The 11,044-nt window shown below is 42.4% G+C and overlaps 1 protein-coding gene across 11 annotated transcripts in view; it reads right to left on the bottom strand.

Annotated features, from left to right (window-relative positions):
- Positions 1-11,044, bottom strand: part of nhsl1b (NHS-like 1b) — a 99,448-nt gene that overhangs the window by 83,509 nt on the left and 4,895 nt on the right. The gene's annotated exons all lie outside the window — the stretch shown is intronic.

Consider the following 11,044-nt stretch of genomic DNA (forward strand, 5'->3'; position numbering starts at 1 on the left):
ATTTCATGAAATTTGGTGTAAAATTACAACTCAACCCAGTCATCCAAATCCAGTATTGAATCTGCTTATTGAATCAGAATCCTTTCAAATCCCTTATCATAATAAGCAGGGCTGTGAATCTTACAGTATCTCACGATTTGACTCGATTCAGTACATAAGGGTGCTAATAGCAGGATCTACCTCAGTCCGCTGTGCAGTAATGTCAACACACAAAGGCACACGGCAACATTTATTCATGCTAAGCTTGCACAAATAAACACACTTTACGAAACAGATGTTAGTATTTCCCACATCTCAGTACCTTCAAGAATAACTAGCGGCTCATTTCACTCCAAAATATCTAAATAAGGTGCAGCTTGCTTTTAGCAAGTTGTCCTAAAGTTCTCATGTAAATTCTTCTGAATTGAAAAACTAAATTGATAAACTACATTAGTCATAGGTTTTGTTCCACAGCTGTGTGTAGGAGTCAAAATGGTCTTTGGAGGGAGGACGACGGAGGTCCCCGACAGGTTTGTTCTGTTGCATTGCTGTTGAGTCGCTGTACCGTGTTTCCTTTTCTTTTATTTTATGGAGATGAGAAGCAGTTGAAGAGAAAGAGGGAAAATAAAGAGTGGGAGAGGAGAAAACATAAAAGACTAAATGGAGAAGATAGCAGGACACAGAACAAAGACCAGACTTATTCATAAATGATTGATAAAAGAGAAAGATTGATGGATTTCCCTTTTCCTCCCCAGCCCTGGGGGATCTGACATTTCCATCCCAACCACTCATCGCGGCCCGAGTCTTCCCACAACAAAGACCTTCAGTCTCATCTCCAGACCTCCGGGGTATCGGGGGACCATAGGACCTCTGCTCCCCAAAGGCCCAGAGCCCTCACTGGGCTTATTAACCTGCTTTCACACCCCGTCCTCTTCCAGGACCTTTGGGCCTTTAGGCCAAGTTTTTCCAACAGTCCCTGGAGGATGGCGGTTGGGAGTGAAGGTGAGGCCCTAACAGTAGGAGACGCCGCTGATGGAGGGAATTCACCCCGATCCCAGCAGACAGTAGAGGCACATTGTTGGGGTAGTTGAAAGGAGGGGGGGCTTTCTTTTATGTGGTGCTGCCTTGTTTGCTGCTGTGGGCCTCATTGAGGGTAACGGATCAAACGAAGGAGTTATATATGAGAGTGTGTGTGTGTGTGTGAGAGAGAGAAGCAGTGCAACTTGAAACACACAAAACCTCGAATAAAGACAAACCGCCTTTCGCTCTGAGGCAGGAACTGGATCCTTCACAACAGCAGTGACTCCAACGGCAGTGAAACTGCCCTACAACGACCACAGCCCAGATGACGGCACTGACAGGTGAACAATAACCGCTACCTGATACACCGGCATCACCGCACTGAAGCTCTCTACATTCATCAGTCTACACGCAGAGGGTTCTGCTCACTCTCTGGCATGACAATAAGCTGCATAGCCTAAATACCAGGTATACAGGTTTATCAAGACAATTCAATTTTATTGCATTATACTTTTAGCAATATCACTGGAATTGGATTACCAACTCGATAAATTTGTCAATAAGCGTTAGTTAATATTTTTTATTAATTTCTTACAGCTCAGTTTTGACTTCATCGTTTCAATATTATGTGATTTGACAACTACAGGAGTCTCAATACTTTTCTACAGATTCTCAATCAGCCAACAATGAAAGGTATGAACTGGGCATCTGAAACCTTTTGTGAGAAAACACCAGGGACGAGGGAACACACCTAATCAAACCGCCATAATGGTAATAGCTTGCTTCACCCACTCAAGCACATACACACACCCTGAGAGTCCTTACACACACACACACACACACACACACACACACACACACACACAGAAGGAGAAGGTCAAAAACACAGCTGAGTCAATATACCAGGACACAAGCTGGCAGTATCCTCCAGAGTAGACATGCAGGTTTGTGACCATTCAAATCCCAACACTATCTCTCCTTAAACACCTGTTGCTGAAACACCTTGGTACAGGACACTCTCATTTGACTTGGAAACGAGTTCAGGCGGGAAAAAGACAGAAAATCTGAATCTGCAGACCAGCACAAAGCTCAACGTCTGACACAGAAGAAAACTCCAACAACAGCAGCGGCTAAATGTCAATGTGGCCACAATATGAGCAGCCCTCACTCAAAGCACTTTACTGGAACTTGAATTAAAAAGACTCATTGTGATATTAAAAAAAACAAATACCAAGTAACAACTAATAACCAATATGAATAATTACATGTCTCCACACTCGACTTACTTATAAACCAACAGGTAAGACAAACAAGTTGTTTCCCATCATGCATCGTCTGTTCAGCCACACATTCTCCTGTTGCCTCCCTCAGTGGGCAGTAACAGGAATGGGCACGCAGACTCCAGCTGGGCTTAAGGAGATTAACCATTCTGTAGCCGTATGAAATCATATTCCTCATAATCCCCATCACTGACTCCGAAAATCCCCTCTCACTGTGTGGCATGGGAGGCTTTCTAAATGTGCTCTCTTGTTCTTTTGAACACACACACACACACACAGCTGGATATCTAGATAAAAACCTCTTAACATACAGATGTGCAAGATTACAGAGTGTATGTGTGTATGTGTGTGTTAAGTTTCAAGCGAACATTTAGACAATACAATATATTTGAAACCGCTAAAATAAGGGTGGGAGTAATAAATGTATCAGTAAGTGGTGATGCACTCTCTTGTTGTTGGCTCAGTGTCTCTCTAGTCGTTTCCACCGTAAGAACATGTCGACACATGGCTGCGAAACGGTCCAATAACCTCCAAGAATAGTTGTTTTTTTTTTTATATGTTTTGACAAGCATAATTATGATCCCACATTACTGCTTCAACGCTACAGACTTTTTTATGTGCGTGTGTTTATCCAAGTTATTGCTCCGCTTGATTGTGAACATGTGTGGGCACAAGACGTCACCGGTCCTTGAACCTCTCTTTCCCTTCAGGCGAGTTTAATAGATTGCATCTTAACTGTAAAAGCACTCCCAATACCTTTGCAGCACTCTGTGTGTGTGTGTGTGTGTGTGTGTGTGTTCAGCATGGTACAGAGAGGATATAGATTGTACAACAAGTGGTTTGGATTCCTGCACTCATCCTCACAGAGGAGAGAAGAGAGAGACAGGATTTTAAAATGTCAGTGATTCATATTCATGTCATTGTGCTGCATGACAAGAGAGAAAGAAACATGCGAGTAGATGGAGTACATATAAAGAAGGAGGGGATATGAGAGAAAGAAGACAAGAGAAACAGGTCAATAAAAGTCAAATCATTCAAATGTCATATTATAAGATGACACACACACACAAACATACCTGTTTTTGTCATATACAACTCCTGAGGCTTGATGTGGGCAGAACAATGTGACAGCAGATCTCGGGCCAAACATTTGCATCACTCAACAACACGACAACTCACACGGACAGGAACAGGCCATGTAAATAGTACCCGAGTAGTGGTACTCTGTGTATCACGGGAAATACAGACGGATGGAAACTTTATCACAAGTAAGTTTGCATGTACACAAAGACCCACACAATGAGGTCTCTGTGTAACAAGGCCGCAGTCAATGGGGATTCCTGTGCAGAGTATGTCATACAGTGACAGATGCTTTCTCAGACAGAGTGAGACGGATGATGAGCCGGAATCTGCTCCAGGGAAGAGAGGGAGAGATAAACGCATCAATTCATGGGCCATTTGTTTTGAGTATTTCATAGATAAATTAGCAAAGTAAATAAAGCGACTGGAACTCTCTTTATGGGCGTGTGTGTGTGTGTGTGTGTGTGCAGTATTTCTTCAAACTGTGACAAAGTGTTCTGCTGCAGGCTCAAACCAAACACACAAGAAGAAGAGACAAAGAGAATTTACAGAGAAACCTGAAAGTTTTGAAATTACCCGATTCATCCTTACAAAATGTTATATATGCTAATTTATTCAAATGTAGTTACGGTGTCACATCATCTCGGGAAAATTAGAAGAAAAAGTTGTATTGAACTAAACTGAAGCGAGAGAGAGCGAGAGCGAGAGAGAGAAAAGACACTCGACTAAAACAACACAGCTGAGTCTTTTATTTTTAGTCTCAGACACAGACACTTAAATTGTGCCGACTCAATCGTACTAACGAGCCTCCATAAGATCTAACGGCTAGATGGGGCAAGAAAGTAATGTCAAAATCAAGCAACTTATTCTGCAACTGGTAAATGAATACAAAGTGACACAGGCCTGCGTTTCCAGACAAAACTGAAACGACCAAAACCACATACTATACTGTATGCATGCATGTGTATTGTATGTGTGCAAGGGAGTTATGCAGTGGGGGGTGGGGTATGTAGACACAGTATATATACACAGTATAATAACCTAGCTCAACATGTTGACAAAGAACCTCATGACCGTTGGCAGGAATTGAGGACAAAAGATTATGTCGCCATCCTCTGAAACAAACACACAGACGGCAGAGCGGTGACCAAGACGGGAAAAAAAGATTTTTGAAACTGGACTCTGCAATTGTATTATTTTAAATAATCATGATGTCCCTCAATATTACCAAGTATTGGACTGACTGTCAAAGAAAATAAATCTACATTGAAATGAAAAAGAGCTCTAGTGTGGTGGTCTGAGGGAATAATAAACGCAACTCTAGCCTGCTTCAATCCTCCACCATCTTGCTGATTGACACACAAGTCCAACTGACTCAAATCTGGGACTTTTCCAGCGACTTGTTGAGACATAAGTTGCACAATGCACTTGATGGAATAAACACATTCTATGTCTCTCAAACATGAAACATTATGTCTGTTTTCCTAAGTCTGACCCTTAATCACACTCGTCAGTCAGCTTGTTTATTCGGATGAGGACATTCCAGTTGTCTAATGCCGGCAATGTTTAAAAGACTAAAAATATGCTTGAAAAGAGCCAACGAACAGCTGTTTGTAAGGGATTATGTGCCAATACGAATAGAGCAGCAGCTCCACCCCATTTACTCTTTCAGGTTTGGGATGAGAAAACCCGTTACATTTCTCCAACTTCTCATGCGAATCACGAGGATGGCTGCAGGACGTGCGTCTGTGTGCGTCTGTGTGCTTTGGATGAGTGGCACAAGTGACAGATGTGGCAGAAAATCCCTGTTTATTTTTCCTGCGGTGGCCCTAGAGTCGGAGTGTATGCGAGTGTGAACGGTGTGTTTTCCAGGCCTTGAGTGCAGTGAAGGGAGGATGTGGGACAACAATAGCCTTAATGTTCCTATAAGATGAGCTCCCACCTGCCACAGTGTGTGATTACGTACTGTATGGACGTCTGTCCGTCTGTCTGCACTCCTGTCACACATCACCGCAGTATTATAAAGGATGTATTTAATCTTTAAACCATCAAAAGCGGTTGTTGTGTAGCTCTGTCCCTTTATGAAAAGTTATGAAACGGGAAACAGGTTTGTAGTGCAGTTCTGTTGTTGTTACTTTAACCACCTGGTGACATTTATACCAACAGCAACCATTGTTTTATTCCTACGTTGCTGTTTTGTATGAAGATGGTATTTGTTCAGTAGCAGCCATTGATTTGTAGAATGGATAACTGTCATGAAAAGCATGAATGTAACCAGTCTAGAGGCAACAGGCTACGTGTGAAAATGATTATGAAGTAAGAGGTAACTTTGGTGCATCACAGCTGCTAACAACCTCTGTAGTAGATACCAGAGAATAAACAGCTGGCAGAATGAACAGTGGCGTAGCTCAACGATGTTGTGACCTAAATTACACAATGCGTCTCACACTGGCTGCGTGGACATCAGTCCGTGATTTCAACCACATCATCGTGAGTTAGCTGACAAATCATTAGGTGGCATTACTCTCCACAAAATGGACCAAAAGTATCTGTGTAGATCGGATCATTCCGCTCCTTGAAATTAATTCTACGAAGTCCGCTCCAAGTAAACACAATAAGCTGCAGTCAATGTTTCGCAACTAGCTAGTTGCGTTAAAAGCTCTTTTTGCGAGTATCTACACATCAAATCAATTTACCAAAATCTGTACCAAGAGTAAAGACCTGAAACCTGAAGGACAGACAAAGGCATATTATAGATTTCAATGGTAACCCTAGGCCTTCATCTGTCGAAAAAAAAAAATAGTATTAGGCAACATGTGTGTGTAGATTTCTGTGGAGTAAAACTGACAGACGCTTCTCAGTATATTGTCGCTCTTTCTTATGCTACGTCGGTCTATCTAAAAACTGCTCGACCCTCCTGGCTTCCCTGTAATTGAGAAGAACAATAGACACCAAAACATCCCTACAGTGTCACTTACTGAGTGGCCCTGAGCACATATATGTAGGCTAACACATAAGATTACAGGCAAATCTGACTTGATAATACATTCTTTGAAAGATAGACGGGCAAAATATACAGAGCGAGACAAAAACATCGTATGAGAGAGAGAAAGATAAAGAGCGAGCAGGGGCCCAGTCTTTGTTGTGACAGTGTGAGGGCGAACATCAAAGTGCAGAGGATGGACGGAGATGAGAGGGGAAAGGTCTGGAAGCCATATGAAACAACAGGAAGAGAGAAAGGGAGAGGAATATAGGACAGGGAGTAAGAGAGAGGGGAGAGAGGAAGAGACGTTAAAACAGAGGAAGGAGGGAGGGAAGGCTGAGGCAAAAAGGGAGAGTGACTGACAATGGAATATGCTGAAACATCTAGTCACATCTGTGCACAGAGACACACAACACAATGTTTTGTCAGATGTTGCATGACAATATAAAGGTCTCCCTGAAGGCCTATTTGGTCATTTTTTAATTTGCCTGGTCAAGTGTTTGGGAACAAAGCAGAGCTCAGGCTCATCTGTCCTCAACAGATTTCCCCTTTGTTCTGCCGTCAGTTTAGTTCTCGTTTGGCTCTCTAGTAGAAATGCAATTGACCCTGAACATTCGGTTATTTGTCATACCAAAACCACAGTTGTGTAACATCTGGAACACAACTCTTTGCACTCTTCAACTTCACCATTCTGTAACAGTAATGGCAAACGTCTGTCGTAATGCAGCTAATACAAATTACACAAGCAGAAATGTGTATGTACTGTACATTATATATATTCAACATCTCTAGATGACTCTAGATCGCTAATGCAATAATGCAAAAAGGTGTGTTGCTGGGAGAGAGAAGAAAGGCCCATTTACAGCCTAATGAACCTATTCTGAACATCTGCAATACAATTCAAATATCTACCATCCACTTGTTACTCGTCAGAATTTTAATTCCAGATATCCAAAAGGTTATTTTGAATACCCAAAATACATTGCGACTAGTAAACTTGTATTACAGATATCAACAATTGGCTTTATGACAACTAATGATGCAATTTCAGATATCTACAATTAGAATAATGACTAGAAACAATTGCAGATATCCACAAACTCATTGTGGATATCCAAAAAGACAAGAAGATGCCAAAGTTGCTTACTTCAGATATGAAAAATGCAATATTTAGAATTAAAAGACCCATACACATGAAAAGCAAAAAACGAGGTCATTGTTCCTTGAAAAAATGTTATTTTTGACAAGGAATAAAATTACAGATATCTGCAATACCTATCCAATCTGGCTATTAAATGTTATTTGCTAGTACAGTCAAAGTTGTAGATATCTTAAAATACAACTTCTTTTAGTAAGAATGTTATTTTGGATATCTTTAATTACCATTCAGATGAGTGAGAATAAAGTTTGGACTAGAAATAAATGCTATTATGGACATCCAAAATCTGATCGTGAGTGTTTTTGAAAAGGAAAAACCATCTCTGGATCCTCCTCCAAGCAGAGGTCACCACACTGGGAGGTAAATGTTGGTCACCTCCCTGCTGGCTGGTTAAAGCCTGATTTACTCTGCAGTACCCACAACTGGATCTGGCTCCTCTGAGTGTGGGACCATAGGCACGCGTGTGTTCTTTGAGGACAGCCAAAATAAAAGAGACTTCATACTGTGTATATGTAAGTCATACTGCATGATATTTTCAGCACTTTCCAGAATTAAAAAGCAGGCCTCCCAAACTTGACCTAAAGAAACAGTTCAGTCGTACTACTACATGCAAAAATAACCATGAAATGTTGAAAAACAGCCGAGCGTCTTCATCTAATGCCGGCAGAAATAACTGATAAAATAAACTCGATACCAGAGAGTGATCTGGTATTAACAGACTTCCTGGCAGTCCGCACAGGCTTAACACCACTGCTCAAACCAGGGCAGACACACTGTTACACACACACACACACACACACACACACACACTCCAAGTCAGATGCAGTTCAATGACAAAATCCCTTCACTTGTCCGCCGTTTCCCCACTCGTTTTTTCTCACTTTTTCTCTCTGACCCGACCCGTCTCTTTTGTTCCTCATGGGACCAGGTCAACCCCTAGAACCAGGCCGGGCTCCCCTCGCTGGAACGAGCCCTATGGGAACTGACTTGTGGATTCTGGCTGTGTAATGACTGCTCTCTGTCCATGAAGCGGGCCTGAGCGAATAGTGATGAGGGAGAGTTGAGGTGGGATAAACAGGACTACGTGTGTGTGTGTGTGTGTGTGAGACAAACAGGAAAAACAGATCGTTAAAAAACGATAAACAGCAATTAGTTTATCTAGGCATTGCAGTGCTTCGTTATTATTTGTTAAGTAATTAGGGACATAACTTGGGTCTCATTATCGTCATTACTGATTGGCATTGTTTATGCACAAGCATTCATGACCAGTGTGGTTCCAGTCTGAGCCAAAATATGTCCATCAATGCACACGCCAAGTGTGTATACGCACGCACACACACACACACACACACACACACACACACACACACACACACACACACACACACGTCCTTGAGAAGCTCTTGAACATAGCAACACACACTAACGATGATGGCATGATACAGATGAAAGACATACGTCTATTAATAACTGACTGCAGAGGGGAACGTACAGGCAGTTTGCATGTGTGTCTGTGAGAGGAAGATTGACTGAGGACATTAGCAGGTCAGCTGGAAGCATGTGTCCAATCCAAATTGTCTTCTTTTTTTTGTTGGTCTGAGCCCCACAGCAGCAGGTAGTTAGAAGGCATCAAGATATCTGACAGGGAGGCCTGTTAAGTCTCTTCTAACTGCAATTCACCTTCACTAGTTTGACCTACTTTTAATATTAAAATAGCATGCTCCCTATTCAACCCAGTGGACAAGAAGTCCTCCATTAAAGGCCCTTTAGGCGGTGCAATTTGTGGCTGTCCCTGACAAAAGTTGACAACCGTGAAATGTGGTGAAATCTTTGGTCGCCAATCAAAAGCGGTATTCTTAGATCGTATTGTTTGGCAACCAACAACAAGCTGCGTCAAAATTCTAACAGTATAAACAAAATATATATATTGCTACAATCCTCGTAAAAAAAAAAAAAAAGAGACATGAAATTATGGAAAATACACTGGTGAGCTAGCTAATGCTACTGCTAAAAACATATTTTTCTCACACAGCAAAATGTGCCTTTCGTGTTGCCGTCTTTCCCCGGACTGTGACCGGGTCCATACGCTCCTCCTTCAGCTCCTCTTATGAGTTATTGTTTTAATGCATAGAAGTGTCAACACTATGGCTAAAGCTCATTTATTGTTCGGCTATTTTCAAAACACAAGACCACCACAAATGGATGACGCAAATCAATGTTTGCTTTTTTTTTTTTTTCCCCAATTGTAGCTTTACGATTCATAGATTGACTCTCGTCGGCCAGCAGCAGACTTTATCTAACTAGCAACTAGACTTTATCTAAACTCTTGACTCGTGAGTGTCAGGTGTTCCCCTCTGAGGCTGGACAGAATGACCTCTGACCTGCTGAGCGGGACTTCAGCACAAATGGATCAATAGAGGCATGACACAGGCAAAATACACACATTTGCCTATCATGTCCCTGTTCAAACCGCCCCTGATGATTACTTTGACTGCACAAGCAGACAAACAAGACGAGACACTAAACACACACACACACACACACACACACACACACACACACACTCTCCGCCCTTCCCTCAATGTCAGTCCCCCAGCATACAGGGGCCCCTCTTTTGGCCCCTCACCAGTAACATGATCCATCTCTGACCTGAGGTTAGAGTAGGAATCCTAACCCACAGTAGTTGAAGACAAAAGAGTGACCGGTCACAGTTAAATGTTTACATGCAAACTATAATGAGGACATGGTTATGCAATACTTTCCTTTGGGGCCTGGTCAAATACTGTAAAAGCGATGTGTCATGAGGTCTCATTAAATTTGAAGTTAAAACCTGTATACCAGACGTAGAGAACAAGAGGCGGAGCAAAATGCTACTACGTGTCTATGGATGCTTTGTTTCTGCACTACACGTTGACTTTAATTTGAATACTCATTCAAAACAACTCCACCAGCTGTTCTGTGTTATGACACGTTCAAATCCTTGAGTAATGCTGGGCGGTGGTGGGGTGGGGTTCTTCAAATGGCATTTTTTACAGACAGGTGTTTGTGTGAGAGTCAAGCACACACGCATGTGTTGTAATGAATCTGAAGCCAGCACTTCTGTAGACCCGGCGCCGGCCTTAGGGCTACGTGGGAGCTGGTAACTATGCGGATAGCTAAGTAACACGCCGCATTCCAGTCTAGTCTCTCACACCTTGTCCTCAGCTGCTGGCCTCCACCAAGTGGATGAGCGATTAAAAGGAACTCCCTACCCCACCTAGTGCTGCGTCAAAGCTTCAGCAGGTACAGATACTAGGAGCAGCCGAGTCATGCCATGAAATAACACCGGGGATTAGTCAAATGTCTGGTAGCTGTCATGTAGCAGGTGCCCCCCAAGAAACAGCTTGATGGAGTATCAGTTTGTGTGTGTGTAAGTGTGTCTGTGTCACATCACACTCACTTGTGTCTGGGAACTGTCTGCTGATCTTATCGTTTCCCTGCAACCCGTTTTTGAATCTGTGTGTGTGTGTGTGTGTGTGTGTGTGTGTGTGTGTGTGTGTGTGT

Source organism: Anarrhichthys ocellatus, unplaced genomic scaffold (assembly GCF_004355925.1).
Source record: "Anarrhichthys ocellatus isolate YVR2014 unplaced genomic scaffold, GSC_Weel_1.0 scaffold52, whole genome shotgun sequence".
Classification (NCBI taxonomy): Eukaryota; Metazoa; Chordata; class Actinopteri; order Perciformes; family Anarhichadidae; genus Anarrhichthys; species Anarrhichthys ocellatus.